This window comes from Haliotis asinina, chromosome 10, assembly GCF_037392515.1.
Source record: "Haliotis asinina isolate JCU_RB_2024 chromosome 10, JCU_Hal_asi_v2, whole genome shotgun sequence".
Classification (NCBI taxonomy): domain Eukaryota; kingdom Metazoa; phylum Mollusca; class Gastropoda; order Lepetellida; family Haliotidae; genus Haliotis; species Haliotis asinina.
Genome location: NC_090289.1, coordinates 38,913,018 through 38,929,135, shown reverse-complemented (window position 1 = coordinate 38,929,135; position 16,118 = coordinate 38,913,018). Strand labels below are relative to the sequence as shown.

Here is a 16,118-nt window from a genome sequence, read left to right as displayed (position 1 = left end):
AATGTTTCAGTTAGATGATGATGATGATGATGATGATGATGATGATGATGGTTAATGCCACACTCATGATGATGGTGGTGCCGCTTTGAACAGATGATGATGATGATGATGATGATGATGATGATGATGATGAATGAAAAAGGCTATTAAGTGTGGTTATTTTACTCACCACCAAAGAAATGCAGGTATGATAAATTTATCAGTCCTGTTTTAAAGCATGGCAAGCCAAGAGACATAATGATTGCAAATCGGAGATTTGGACCCATGATCATTATTTCCAGAAATATCTAAGGGACACCACTCTGATAGCAGATTGTAGGAGTTGTGTGCCTTTGTGTCATTTTAAATGACTTGCCCCCAGTGACCCTGAGGGGAAAAAGACGTGTATGATGATAATCTTTCTAAAGGAGTGGCAAGTCTGTTAAGGTTTATCCTGTTCACAGTTATATGTCAAGACCACAGAATTTAACACTTTTCAAACTTCATATCCTTAGTCTAAACAAGAACATAAATATTGGGCTCGTTGTCAAGAATTTGACCCACAAAGCAACACAAATGTAGTCAGTTCCTCACTTGCATGAAACATATACTAGTACATTGTTTCAAATGAAATAAATCTATCTTTGCCAGGAGTTGAGACATATCCGTCTTGCTTGCAGTTGCAGATTACAGCTACAGGATTATTTGACAAATGAGAAAGTTCTACTGAATTTAAAAACTAACTTTAAGAACTTGGCCACATAGAGTGTTCCGTATTTAGTTTATCCTCATGTATTTGAGGCCCATGCATATTTGCACTCGATAACCTGTAAACATTAGTCGTTTCAGATACCATCAAGTAGGAACAGCATGTAGTTGCATGTTTGTTGTTCACTTGCTGCTTGGCATAGTTGTTAAAGCATTTGAAGGGTTGTTTTAACCGTGCTTCGCAGCTTGACGCCTAATTTTCATGAGTTGTCTCCTTATTTCATCCAGCACTGAATGGGTACCTGGAAGGATGTGATGGTAATATGTTTGTCAACCATCTTGTGCCTCACAAGCTGCTTAGATTGTATTCTCCTCAGGGTGCTGAGTGTGAAAATCAACTGCTACTGCTCCGTTTACCAGAATAATATTGTAGCTCATGGAACAGGTGTAGGGTGTGGACATATATTGCTGTTGTTACTTCTTCTTAATAAACCTCTGTAAAACAGAGCACTCATCTCCTGACCCTGATTCAATATTGAAAATAATATCTTGTTGCTTTGATGACAACTCAACTGCCATGCTACATTGTCTTTTTCTCACCATGCTTGTATCAGTTTTACACACTGTCTTTGTGTTTTCTCTGTGAAATACATATTTTCTCACTGAAATATATTGATATTTAGGAGAACATGTAAGTGATTCTTTTCATGAACTGAATGCAAGAAATGAAAGATATGAAGTCTGTAGATCAGAATAATATAAAAATCAGTGTTACACAACATTGCTGAGTCTGCTATTGCAAAAACATGCAAGCCCATATTGATGCTCATAAGCCAGTGATGGTGGGAAACCTAGCGGTTAAAGCATTCACTCTTTACGCCGAAGATCCAGGTTCGATTCCTCACATGAGTACAATGTGAGGCCCATTTCTGGTATCCATCGCCATGACAGCTGAAATAATGCTACATAGCAGTATAAGACTAACTCACTGTCAGCCAATATATTAAACATAACATATGTTACAACTGGGATTACACTTTTGTAGTAGATATATAGATGAGACTTTGGCATGTGGCTGGCAGATAATGCTGTAGTGTTTCGTCTGTTGCTTCACAATGTGCATGTTTGCATTCCAAACGTACAGGCATGATAAACTGGAACATTAACATGTCCTTGTTCAGTTTGTGTCTCTATTCTTTTCTTGTTTTGATGCAAGTTTGTTTTCTACTAAGATGCAGACCATTTTTTTCATGGTGAATCTGAAAATCATTGCAAGAGTACATTTTTAACAACTTATGTTACCTTGCTAAAGCACATATACTCTTGCTATTTCTCTCAAGAAGACACAAAGTCAAGAACCCTTATCACTATATACATACCATTACTTCCTTTGAGTGGTCTTTTAATGTTTTTTTTTTAAGTGTAAGGTCCATCTTTATTCATTATTTCTAAACATTAGATTGATGACAAAGCCTTTCCTGTATAACTCAAGACATCCCATGCTACATACTTGTCTGTAACAAATGACAAATGTGTTCTTCTTTAGCAGATAGTCTTTGTAATGGAGAACAAATATTCTAGTGTTTGGTCCATTAATTTGAAAATGTACCATCTTGTTAACAAGTTTGTGATGGGTTGACCATGTTTATCTTAATGGGAAGACGACAGGTGGTCATGCTTGTTGTGATAGTGGAGGCATTCCAGATGTTGACAGGAACTGAGGTAGGTCGGTTGTCTGTACACCTGAGGGTCTAAAGTTATTTTAATTAATATTTTTAGATGGACAGTAGTAAGTAGGTATTAATGGGTACACATCATAACTCTGGTTAAATGTACCTATATATTTATAGGAGAGATTATAAAGTTTGGCCAGAAAAGCATCTATTGAAAACATTTTTGCATCCGCATGTTAAGAATGACTGTCTTTCATCATCTGTTTTGAAATATTTCCGAAAATTTTTAATTTTGGCTACATATTAAAAAATATCAAAATTATGATTTTGAAATTTCCCAAAATCAGTGATTAAGTGATGATTGCTAAACATGTCAATTCCCTAAAATAGAATGGGTAGTTAAATGTGAGTAATGTTTCCTGTCTCAGAGTTATTTATAAAACTTGTTACTCTGTCTTACAGTGGTTCTGTCAGTTTCACCATTGTCCTGGGAGTTTTGTTGTGTGTTTCTAACACAGACAGGTGTTTTATTATCTGTTGGTATTGAGAGTTGCTGAAACACAGATAAGGCAGAAACTAAGCAAACAGTGTTGTGTAGAACATCTCTAGGTCATAGGGACTTATTTATCTGAAGATAATGGAGAAGCACTATGAGTACAAAGCACAGAATAATCTCTTTTAGGCCAGATCAATGTTATTTCTTGTTTTACAGATCTGCCTCTGTAAAGAATTAGAAGAAAAAATGAAAGTGAATTTTTCCTGCTCAAAAAATAAAATCCTGATGTTTTCATTGGCCAGAAGTGTAAACTGACAAGAAAGTTTTTTTAGATTTTTTTTCGCCCCATATATACTCCTTAAATTGTCAAAGTAAAATGCTTTGAGTACTTAGGTGGAATATTACTTTGATTGGTGGTTTAATTTTTATTTTTTTCCCTCCTGCCTTTGTGTTTTCTGAGGACAAAAACAAGAAATAAAATTGCCTTAATATAAAAATGAAAAATTGAAACATTTATTGAAATTTGTGTGTTGTAAATGTGTAAAAGATTTTCTCCATATTTTAGCAAAGTTTTCATGCATCACAAGGATCTTGATTTCCAAAGTTCTGAGAGTACTAAGATAGTTGTAAGTTGATGTTTATGTATGACACTTGTGACTATCTAGCAGTAAGAGAGCTTCGAAAATCTGGGCCCGAAAGTTTTCTTTCAAACTGTTACATGTTTTTTTAATTTGCACATTTATCTTTAGATGTGAAGTTTTTGTCAACCAAGGGATTGCAGAACATTTTGTTTTAGCACTGAGCTTATATGAAATAGAGTTATGTTACAAATTTACATTCACATTGAAAAATTGTTGCCTGTTTGAGTGCCACATATTTTCTGTCACAGCCCTGTAAAATTGTGTGTATTCTCAGTTACTTGTTACAGTTTCTTTTTATTGTATGTGTTGTTTTGTATTTTGTCCACTGATGAACTCCTTGAGATGTCTAAATGAAGTAAGAATCCATTTTTAGACAATGAGACCCTACCAACCAATTGTGTCAAGTTGCCAAACTCGAGTCCTCTGATGTGGATGGAAATGTAGAACATCAATCATTAACCTATTTCAAGATAATAACCTTTTTTACGATGAAAACTAGAATAGAAAGTATTGATCAAGCTGACAATATAATCCTTTGGAAGAAAACAACTCTGTTAAAAGCAAATGTTCTCTGGTATTGATATTTGCATGTCCTTGTATGTTACACCATCATTGAGTATCCTCCCTTTGACCTTGAGGTTTTCATCCTCTATCTTGTCAGTGGATCTTTTCAACATGAAACAACATGTTCCATGACACTATCTGACTTGATAAAAATATATTCCTCGTCAAAATGTTACCTGAGATGTAGGTTCTCCTCATGACAAGTAAGCTGGCATGTCGATGGTCCTTGTGACAATGTGACCTGACGTGTGGATGGTCATTGTGACAATATGACCTGACATGTCAGTGGTCCTTGTGACAGAGTGACATGACATGTTAATGGTCCTCGTGACAGTATGACATGACATGGACGTGACACATCACTCAACATACAGACATGAAAGATGACCAGATATAAAGATGTTTATCTATACAAAATATGTTCTGTGAGTCAATGAAGTGATCAGACACAATAACATCTGCTGATATACAGATGTTTTTATACACAAAGATGTAACCTGATGATCCTTGACAATTTTCAGTTGCAAAGTGCTATAACCAGACACATTGATATCTGTTGATACAAAAATGTTACCAGAATTTGAACCCATGCTCATCCAAAAAGGCGACAAACAGAATCAGCTCGCTGACTTTCATGATACATGTCATGCATCCCAATTGTGTAGATGCTGTGCTCATGCTGTTCATCACTTGATTGTCTGGTCCAGACTCAATTGTTTACAGACTGACACTATTACAACATATGACAACACTGTTTGTTTGTATTGCATAGCTTTACAATATAAAACAGTAGATACTGTTCAAGAGGTTTCAGAAATTTTTGTGGTCCCAAATTTAATTGACGAATAGGATTGTTACACAACCTTGACTTTCATTACTTTATAAAAAACAAAACCTGCTCTCCATATAAACATTCATAGTCTCGTGGTTAGGATCATAAACATACGCAATTATTGATCTACACATTATTGACTGATCTTTAAATAGAAGGTTCTGTTGTTAAGTGTTATGATGTATATGCTAGTTGCACACTGTGTGTGAAATACCAGGGAAATATTATAATCAAGTGAATGTAATAACCTACTGGTGAGGTTACCCTTTCTGCATATTAGTGGTGTAGAATATGCTTCAGGAAATTAACAGCATTTAGCTTCAGAAATATATTTATATAGAGAGAAATGGGAATTCAGAATGGGTTATGTTCTGAGTTAGTTGACAGAGGTTGAAAGAGGTAATGTGATGTTCATGCAAAGCAAACCCAGTCAGAAAACTGAATCAGTGATCCTACAGTGTTTGTTTTTTTATTGTTGTTGATTTTATTCATCTTTCTTAAGGTACACAATCATGACATCTAATGACAACAAAGTATAAACCATGTGGTTGTATGCAGAGTTTGGGGTAACTCACATTGACAAGCATATAATAACAAATGACATTTTAGGAAATTGGGCAAGTTGTATGTTAATACCAGTCAAAAAATTGATGGCAATCCGACCAGAATCCAACAAAATTGGTGAAATTACAAGAAGAAATAGCATGTGTTCCTCTCAGTATTGTAAACTTTATATATTTCTTTTCTGATCATATCGAAAACTGGTGTACATGTATATATTCATATTTAGAAAGAGTAATATGTGTGATGTTTGTAATTTACTTGTCCCTTAGATCACCTGGAATAGAACTAGACCCTACTGTCCCATACAGATCCTAGACTAAAGATAGCCCCTATCTTCTCCTGCTACTGTCCTCTACATATTCTTGAAATAGAACTCACCTCTACTTTCAAGTCGATAGGCTTTAATAGACCTAGCCTATAATTTCCCCCACTGGAATAGAACTAAGCCTTTCTGTCCCTTGTAGGACCTGGAATGGATCTGAACAGATTTGGTATAAATTCAGATTTTTTATGAATAAATAAATACTTATATTTGTGTGATACAGCCAGTTTTTTGTAAGTGTACTGTAGTTCTTGGGTTGTACTTTTGGCAGTTTGGGATTGAAACTGAAATAACCTTATACTCAGAGACTTCTAAGAGTACAGTGATGTATATATATACTTTGTTGTCTACACAGAAACCAAGCAGTATGTAATATTCCACAGTCTGGTTGCACCTTTGACATTAAACCAGAACTGTTTCAATAATCTGATGTGATTTTTCCCCAGGCTGTCTGCAAATGATGAGCAATTCAAATCAAGATTAAAATATTGGGAATATCACAGAATGTCAAACATTATGAGAGCATTTTTATCGACAGTCATGGTGACTGTAACCTAAAGAAAATGTGCTGTTTAAAATGTTGTTTTCTGTACATTTGAATGAGGCTGCATTCTCTTTATGACAGGTTATGATAAAGCTCACAGTATGCAGGTCTTGCTAAGGGAACTGTTTATTACAGGGACAGTGGTGTAGCCTTCTGGTTAAAGCATTTGCTCACCCCACTGAAGACCTGGGTTTGAGTCCCCTCTTTGGTACAATTCTGGTGTGCCACTCTTTGATACTGCTGCAATATTGCTAAAACTGGTATAAAACCAAGCTCAGTAAATCATAGGTTAGTGGACCTTAGGTCGGTTGCACCAGGGGTTCAGAATTGTATTTGGGCAAGTGACTTTAAGAAAGTAACTTGTGCTGACTAATTTTCCGCCAGCCCTTGTCCCGGACATCAGGCGATGGGATTTTTGAACCCCTGTTTTGCAAATTCCCAGCCATCAGTAATAACAGCAGTAACACTAGAATTACGTCAGCACTGCCAGCCTGTGATTGAATTCAACAAACACTAAGAAATATTTTGCATGCTTTCCACTCATTACAAAAAATCTCAAACATTTACCTTATTTCATGTACAAAGTTGCATAATCACATTAAAGATATGCATGAAGGGCTCTCTTCAATCTAACCTGTATTCTAATGTTCACACAGTTAAATTCTAATGTCACCACATGGTGTTGCATTGTCATTACGCTTTTAAAAGTTGGGAGTGTAGTATATACTCAGATAATATTAGATAAAGATGCGACATAATCACATTAAAAAAATATTGTAATTTCATGTTCTGGGGAACATATTAGCCACATGATCCACTCAAGTTCTGTTTACATTTGTTTAAGTCGCTTTCACACAAAATGATATAATTTCTCCCTCCTGGTGTTCCAAGATGTAACTTCATAAAGCAAGTATGCACGTTCCTTCAGTTTTGCTTTTTTTCATCAAGTCTCTAGTACACTTAAGAGTTTACTCCTGTGTCGCGCAAGATGTTCAGTCATGTACACACTCATGGAAAGTTTGTTCTCAGTTTTGACCTGTTGATCGTGACATGTTGTTTATCGAAGGACACAAATTTTGTGATAATATCCCAACGTTTCTCTGAATGTTTCCTGCCTTTGAAAAGTTAACTTGGCTTTGCTATTATTTCGAGGAATGGGTGAATCAAAACTCAGATTCTGCTTCATACATTTGGTGATATCTAGTCTCTCCCACAGACCCTGAAACTATGTGCAGTGTAGCCTCTGCACATTATAGAATATATGGCAAGTCCAGATTACCACAGTTTCTGAAAATGAAAATGGCTACCTTGCTCCTTTTGAATATACATGTAATTTGGAAACTTTTTTTTTTTAAAGATATGTTCATTTCAGAGACAAGAACATAGACTAGGTGACATCTTCAAAATTAGAATTGATGTACATTGCACAACGAACAGTTTTCCAGCCATATGATACTGTTCGTAAATATATAGGTATGAACCATCCATTCTAGTGATTGATATCATGAGCATCGATCTCCAAAAGTGTTATGCTAAAAAAAAACCTCGCATTTCTGCTGAAGGTCCAAATGAGACAGATGTGATCCATAAAATATGGTTGCATTTTTCAAGTAATTTTCTTTGGAAAGAATATTCTGTTTTTAAGGAAACTTTCTAACTGAAAAGAAGATAAAATAACCATCTGCAAATAAGAAAAGGATAAAAATGAAATGATGTGCTCAAGCATCCTCTGTCTTTTTTTTTTTCTGACAGTGTCAAACATGTTTGTGTAGCCAGGATTCTTACAGCTGGTATGTCAGAGACTTGCAAGATGTTAGTGGAAACTGTGTCCGACCTGACACACTGATCCATTTTTTCTCTGCCCTCAGTTCTGTTGTTGTTTAAGTGGTAGTATAGCATAATCTTTACCCTTTCTCCTCAGCCTTGACTTACTGTCCTCCACAGAAACATGTATGTTTTTCAGAATCTCTCATCCACATGGATCTCACAGGATCAGCAGTCAGGGGATCAGTTTATTACGTCAGCGGGGATATAAACTTTCATATTCCCCTCTTTTATCATGTCTGTGGTTTCTGGCACTGACAACGCCCGGGTAGTGATTAAATGTCAGATATTTCAGATCCGCAGAGGATATATATTCTTTGGACTTCCCGGCACTACATGTGTACCAGTGCTGTGGTCATGCCAAACCATTCTTCCCGAACAATTTCATCCAGATCCTGCAACTATAGAATAACCAGCAATCCATGATTTATGAAATCCTTGGCAATCAATATTAGCTTGATAGACGGGCAGTTTATTGAGTTGAGCTGACAGGCAAACTTGACTCACAGTGGTATTTCAAGAAGATGCTAGCGGGATACTTACTTCATTACTATGGGGCAGGCGGAGTGTGGCAAATGGCTGATGCTCAAGTATGTTTCAGAATGTGTATGTTTCTGTCCTAAGTTGTTCTCCCATATTTGTAGACGTTGTTCTAGATATAACGATGAAACTGGTTGCAGAAATTGAGTCGGTCTAACTTAAAAATTGACCAGAGCTTGTGACGTCAGGTTCCATGTAGTTTAACAGTAATATAGACTGGCCTTTGAATCATCATGATATGAAGATGTCATTTTTGTGCAAATTGAGCATCGACATTAGTAGTGAAAACCTCTTGGGACAAGGCACATTTTGCTTCTATGGCAGTTCATGTTTCACGAGCATAGTGTGTGCAAATTTTGTGCAATTTACATCTATTTTTGTTATGTTTCATAATATCATTACCACCTTTTTCTGGCCGGCTAAATATATCAATATGGCTTGTTATTGGTTCTTGAATTCTCTTAAATTTTACATTCAGCAAAATCTGGTAGCTTTATATAGGTCATGTGTTGTATGAATATACACTTGTACTAAAACCAGGAAAAACTAACACAAGCTGTTACATGTGTCATGTTGATGTAGCAACTGCTAGCTGAAGATGGTTTTCACACTTTTATGTAAATAGTGATTATTGCATTTAGAGAATTTATACAATCAAGACAGTGTTTGAGATACATTTGAGACATCAAAATGATGCAGCTACTGTAAATAATGCCAGACATGTTTTGGAAAGTGTGAAAAATTCTCCATTATCTAATCACATCAGTTTTCCTTGTCCGAATGAGAAAAACACAATGGTGAATCAATTACTGGCAACTGTACCAGGTTAAGTGAATCTCTGCTTGAAAACTCAGTGTTACCTTCAAGTGACCTTGACAGCAAAGACACCACAACATTCACGTCTGCTTAGAAAACATGGACTTTGCAAAGCACTTATTGAAGATTCTGGCAGTCACTTCTGTCTCTCAATAGTGAGTAAATACAGCCTGGAGTCAGCATCTGCGAACTCTAACCTGATAGTGTGTATGTGTAACCAGTTAGATTCTGGCAGCAGGGGGCATTAACCCTTTCACCGCTGAGATCACGCCCATCCAATGTAGGTATTTTCCACTGACAGGTACTTTAACCCTTTGCTGTTGCTAACATCTTTGGAATTGCAAACATATTTCAGGTTTCAATAACAACATTTACCCATAATCTGCACTGACACATAGTTCTGTCTCTATTTTAGAGTTCAGTCATTGAATTTTATAATGTTGAATTATTTATATGTGGTAATCCTTTTTAGGAGATTGCAGTTTGTGAAATAGCTGATGTTCGTCTTGAGGAGTGTTGAGACAAGATAATATTAATTCTTTTGCTTTTGATTTTTGAAATAGTTCAATTGTTTGTTCTTTATTGTTTGTGTTCCATAAACTGACACATATTGAAGAAAATAGTGAAACTAACCTATTGGATAGTGGAGCATTTGTTTTTCAGAAATGCCCTTTACTAACCTGATAGTGTTAGAATCCTAGCTTCAACCCTCATTGTCAGTTACAGTGTACCCACTTCCAAAATTGTACTTGTGTTTCACCCATGCATACTTTAAAGCTTTTGAGTGAAGGGTGGTGGGGTAGCCTAGGCAGAGATTAAAGCTACGAGACCATTTGACAAATGAGAAACTCCTCTTGACTAAAAAACTAACTTTAAAAACTTGCCCACATAGAGAGCTCTGTATTTAGTTCAACCTCATGGATATGAGACCCAAGAATGTTTGCACTTGATAACCTGTAAACTTCAGTAGCTGAAGATACTGTCAAGTGTAGGAAAAGGTATGTTGTTGCGTGTTCATTGTGCACTGGTTTGCAGTGGTTAAAGGTTTGGTTGGGTTGTCTTAGTTTCATGTGACATCTTGTCAGGCAAGTGACTTAGAAACATACTTCAATTCACCCAGCATTAAATGGGTACATTGAAGGATTTTTTTTAACCCTCTTGTGCCTCACAAGCAGCTTTAGGCTGTGGGGTAGTGGTTAGAGGGTTGACTCGTCATGCCGAAGACGTTGGTTGAATCCCCCATATGGGTACAATGTGTGAGGCCCATTTCTGGTGTCTACTGCCATGAGATTGCTGGAATACTGCTAAATGCTGCTTTAAAACCCTACTCACTCACTTTAGAGTTGTACACTGGTGTGACCTACATCTTTCTAGCCTTTCTGTAGACATTAAACCTACGTGAACTCTTCATGATACCATGGATTCAGTTAAACCGCGGGGTAATCCGTGACTCCCATAAAAAATGATCAACTGCAATCACATCCCTTTACGAAATTGAGAATAGCTCATCAACAAATCTGCTGTTGATCTCTGGTAAATCAGATAAACTAGTGAAATTCAGTGCAGTTAGCAACTGAAAATGCTAATCATACATATCCATTGTTTTTCAGATGCTTAAAACATGCAGGGTTTTCTCAATAATCATATGAACAAAAAATCGTAGCTACTTATAAAAGACAAGATATGACATCAGTCGAGTACTTACAATGTTTGCTGTGATACAACACACTGCGTTATAGCATGGGTAAACACAGTCACCCGAGAATGTATGGTGTCAGAAAACACATTTTGTTTCATTAAACTCAATCCCATTTTTATTCATGAAAACTGTTGACAGTAACAAAAGAGACACCGTGAGAGAAATGGCATTACCTCATTTCATATGCATACAACTTCCGCTTACCACATTCATGAGGGTCCGCTTTTCACGCCTACCGTGATAGCACCAATTTCACATTATTCTTAGCAACTACGAACAGATTACAACCTCATAGTCCATGGACTTGGAGACCTGAGTTATTAACTTATTGAAGTCATTTTTGACAATTAAGTGGCCAACATGTTGTTTTTACAATCAAATTTGAAGTACCACGGGAGGTCAGCGGTGACTTATCAAACTGACTCCTACGTAAAATGTATCCAGACAGGTAACGTCCTGTGTTCATTGTAATGTTTAATATGTTTATGGAAAAAATGCATTATGTACTAATAAGATAGCAATATGTAATATAATTGTCACAATAACTGCTTAATATATATATTATTTTCATAATGGAATAGAAATTCTTTGATGTAATATTATCAGATTGTTTTAACTGAATCACCGGTACATCGGACTAAAACATCTGTGCACAGCTGATTGTTATTTCCAGCTTTTTATTGAATTAACTAGTAGCATAACAGGAACAACAATTAAATTATCATGTCTAGTGATTTTTATTGCAGGTTTCCTGTACATATATATATTTTCATTTTCAAAGTTTGTTTCATTTCACTTTCAACAATACGATGTAGTTTTGACTAGGCACAATACACGAAATAGTGATTTTGTTATGTCCTTGAAAATATGATTTTACTTGGCCTTTGTTCCATGTTATGTAATAGGTACTATAACGCGGATGTCTAAAAATGTTGGGGGTTATCTGTAGACCTCAAGTCCTGCGTTATGGTGAGGGATGAATGGATGACATAAACACTGTTGGACGTGGTATCAAGCAAAACTCACTCACTCATTCACTCTCACAATGAAATGTAGCTCTCTCTGTGCATTTTTGTACAAATCTGTTGTTCTGTGCACTTGATCAATCTTCAGATAGTCTGCAAGAGATAAATTGTGCTAGGAAATGTTATTTTTACCTATTTATACATACAGTGATTGTATGTTTTGTAACAGTTCCAAATCTGACCATCTTTGAAAAATTTACAACACCAATTGGTATGAAAAAAAAAAACCAAAATATGATGAATCCGTGATCTTTATTCCAGAATATGTGGGTTATTTTGCTGTCATTGATTAATAGAAGAATCTTTTCCATGTTAACAAAATTTCCACATTAAACGAAAACCTAGTTAATATTTTGCACATTCATGAAGTGGTCCAAAGTTTGTGGACTATTGATTTCTTGAAGGACAGTACCTCTTGACATTCAGTCTAGGAAGTAAGTGTTAGAAACTGAGATTTACAGGCTGATTTTCAAGTTGCAGAATTTACTGGATTTTTGTCCTTAGCGTTACCATTAAGGCAGTAATAAATTATTTGATTTTCAGTCAAGGAAGTTCAGTACTTGTTCTCCTATTCACACTATTTTATTGTATCGAGGTATGTGTACCAGTAAAAGTATGTGATCACTTTCATTTTATTCTTTACTTGATGAGGGTGGATAGGGTCAAAGACCAATGTTTGACTTTCCATAATGTGTGAAGCCAATTTCTGCTGTCTCCTGACTTGATATTGCCAGAAATATTGTTGAAATCATACTCACTAAAATGTAGTGATGTCGAGGTAAGCTAATGGTTAAAGTGTTTGCTCTTCAGGCTGAAGATCCAAGTTTGATTTCCCATGTGGGAACACTGTGTGAAGCCCATATCTGGTGTCAACAGCTGTAATGCTGATGGAATAATGCTAAAATCTTCATAAAACCACACTCACTTTCTCACTAAAATGAACTTTCATTAACTTCATGCTCTCTCACAAACTCACAGACTCGCGAATGTTAATAGATATTATCAGTTTATATACACACCCAGCTACCATCATAGTACTGTGCCTGTACTGTCATTGTAATGGCCGGTACCGATGGTACTAGCATAATGTATGACAGTATAGAGCTGGTATTGGACCAGTGCTTGTTTTCCTGTTAGTGGCCCCTTACAGACAAAATTGTACTGCCAGTCAAACTGTAAAGGGCCAGTTTGCATCTGTTAGGGCTGTGTACTGGGCCATGCCTCATTGCCTGTTCTAGGCCACTTCAATGCCAGTGTGCAAAATAGTACAGGCCCAGTTCCAACATGCCTTAAATGGGCCTGATGCTCTGACTTTAATGGGCCAGTAATGGCCAATTTATATGATGTTACCTGGGCAGATTTTTCTTGCCTTGAACACGTTGTAGGTACATTTATAAATGGATGAAAATCTTTAACAGTTATAAGTGGCCTCAGTTCCAACATACATCCAGAGGGACTTGGATGTTAATCCCTACTTATGTTTGTTGAAGGTATCTGTAGTTTTACCACAGTTCTGCACTGTGGTGACCTGTGTGTTGAAGTGAACAGTGACACGTAAACTTAGGCAGTTGATAGGGACCTTCAATACACCAAAGTCACATAAGCAGTCATGATATACCAGTAAGAGTTTCAGACAGCACTTCAGGGATACCAGTACTAGATTCAGACAGCACTTCAGGAATACCAGTACTAGATTCAGACAGCACTTCAGGAATACCAGTACTAGATTCAGACAGCACTTCAGGAATACCAGTACTAGATTCAGACAGCACATCAGGATGCACTTTAAATTTGATTTGTGTTGCCATGTTATCAAATATCCATTAGTAGCCATTTTTGCACATGTTAACCTAGTTTTGCCAGTATGTTTTGGTATGAGTGAACCGGCATCAGCAGTGTTAATGTGTGTATTTGTATTTGTGTACAGTGAATTACAATTATGACAAACTCGAGACGGACCAGTAATTTTAGTTCCTCATAACCACTGTTCGTCATATGCATTTCAACTTATATAAACAAGTGGTCAGGCAGAAAATCACCCCAGGTCATTATATCTGTTAGTTCATTATATACATTTCACCTGCGAGTGGCCTGTTATATCCATCAGTTTGTTATACATGTTTCTTGTTTGTACAACATCCTTTTTATTCCCCGCAATGCGTTTTGCAGGGGTGTTAGAATGCACCCTGTCCCTCCCTGCACATTTATCTTTTCTAGAGCAGAACTCTAAAAGCGTTCAGTATTTTGTCACCAAACTTGACGCATAGATTGATCTAGTGGTGTACTAGTGCCTTTTGATAGTTTGGAATTCTTAATAAAATATTTTTGGCGTTTCCATGGCAACAAGTTTGACTTCGACTGATATTGGAAGTAATACGGGGGATATTGATGACTTCTCTTTTTGTTCATCCAATGTGGGATCTTATCAACGGTGTTTGTAGCACTACCACTATCATAAGCCACGGATAATTAGGGCTACGAAATTACATAAGGCTACAGACTCTTTATGGATTGGGTCTCATTACCAGGTAAACCAATATTTTATATTTTGAACAACAAACCGTGCTTTAGAGGATGATGGCGTTCTGTGACCATACTTTCACATTGACTTACGACTGTCTCAGTGCTACGATCACTTTCAGGAACAGGGTCTTACACCTTACACCTATCCATAAACTTATGTCGTAGGTGACAAGCCTAGGTCATTACTTTGAACCTATAGTAATCCTGAGTCGTGAGTTGTGCTTATTGAATTGTAACAGAGATTTACTGTATTGTTGCATTGGTTAGAAGTGGACCCTTTGATCCAGTTTAACCTCGCTGGTGCGCAATGCATGTTTGATTGTGGTTCATATAACAATTACAAAACACATTCGTGTGAAAACTACTTGTTGGTTTCACTAAAAATTCATGGATCTTACACTGTGTAGTTTTCCATTTTCAATCAATCAGTTCAATTTATGAGTGAGGTTGTTTATGCTGCTTTTAGCTACCATCAATACAACAGGATGGGTCATCAAATATTGGTTTCAAATCTTCAGCCTTGATATATTCTACCAGATTTATTTAGAATTTAGCGAAGTCAATTTATCATGGGATATTAATCTGGTGTCTGCCCCCACCTTGAACGGCCCAATCCCTGTTTTCCTGCTCCAGCGAGATCTGGTCCTATTAATCTCAAGCTATTAATCTTGTGTTGAGGACGTCACAAATATCCCGGATATGTAATTTGCGTTCCCTGCTTTGGGGAATGTCTTTGCATAAGGCTTCTCTAACTGACCTTCTTGGAGAGGTGAGTTCTGAACAATACCAGTGATGCCATACAAATCGATGCACCTCTAGAATTTAAATTGTGATATTCAATTTTTTCAACACCAGGAAGTCTCAACATCTTCCTCAGGTATTGTGTCCTTCAGCCGGTGTGTAAACAGCACAGTTGAAAATTTAAATCTTTTTTTGTTGTAGTAATAAATCAAATTGTTCGTTATTAACATTGCCTGTAATTACACTCGTAATTCAAACAATTTGAGATTTAATAAATACAGTTGATTACTGAAATCTTTATAAAATATCTGAAAAAAAAACACTATGTCTTAATTGTTGCATCATAATTTAGATTGATGTGTTTTGGCAGTCCAGTTATTGTCATGAATGAGGATGAAGCGCACATCATTAAATTAGTCATGATAAAAATGACAAGGATAGACATTTTGTAATAGGACATAGCACAAAAAAATAGCAGGGCTACAGATAAAGGGTATGCAGGCTGAATGTACGCCTAAAAATCAATGACGTACAACTTAGTACAAGCTTTCAAGCATTATCATGTATGCACATTAATACCTTTGTACCTCTAAAATATATAGAATTTAGCAGCTGAAAAGTTGTTTG

General features: G+C 36.4%; 1 protein-coding gene and 1 long non-coding RNA gene across 9 annotated transcripts in view; one reads left to right on the top strand and one right to left on the bottom strand.

Annotated features, from left to right (window-relative positions):
• LOC137297632 (sodium-driven chloride bicarbonate exchanger-like) overlaps window positions 1-16,118 on the top strand; it is a 118,615-nt gene that overhangs the window by 31,573 nt on the left and 70,924 nt on the right. For 2 of the 8 annotated variants that reach the window (XM_067829517.1, XM_067829515.1), the window contains exon 1: window positions 2,385-2,409. The exons of the other annotated variants lie outside the window; for them this stretch is intronic. The gene's annotated coding sequence lies outside the window, so the exon portion shown is untranslated. Of the gene's footprint in view, window positions 1-2,384; window positions 2,410-16,118 lie in introns of those variants that run through there. 8 annotated transcript variants of the gene reach the window in all.
• On the bottom strand, window positions 5,354-9,664 carry LOC137298816 (uncharacterized). The gene is made up of 2 exons (XR_010957764.1): window positions 9,548-9,664; window positions 5,354-8,548 (listed from the first exon to the last, which is right to left on the bottom strand). It is a non-coding gene; the product is annotated as an uncharacterized lncRNA (long non-coding RNA).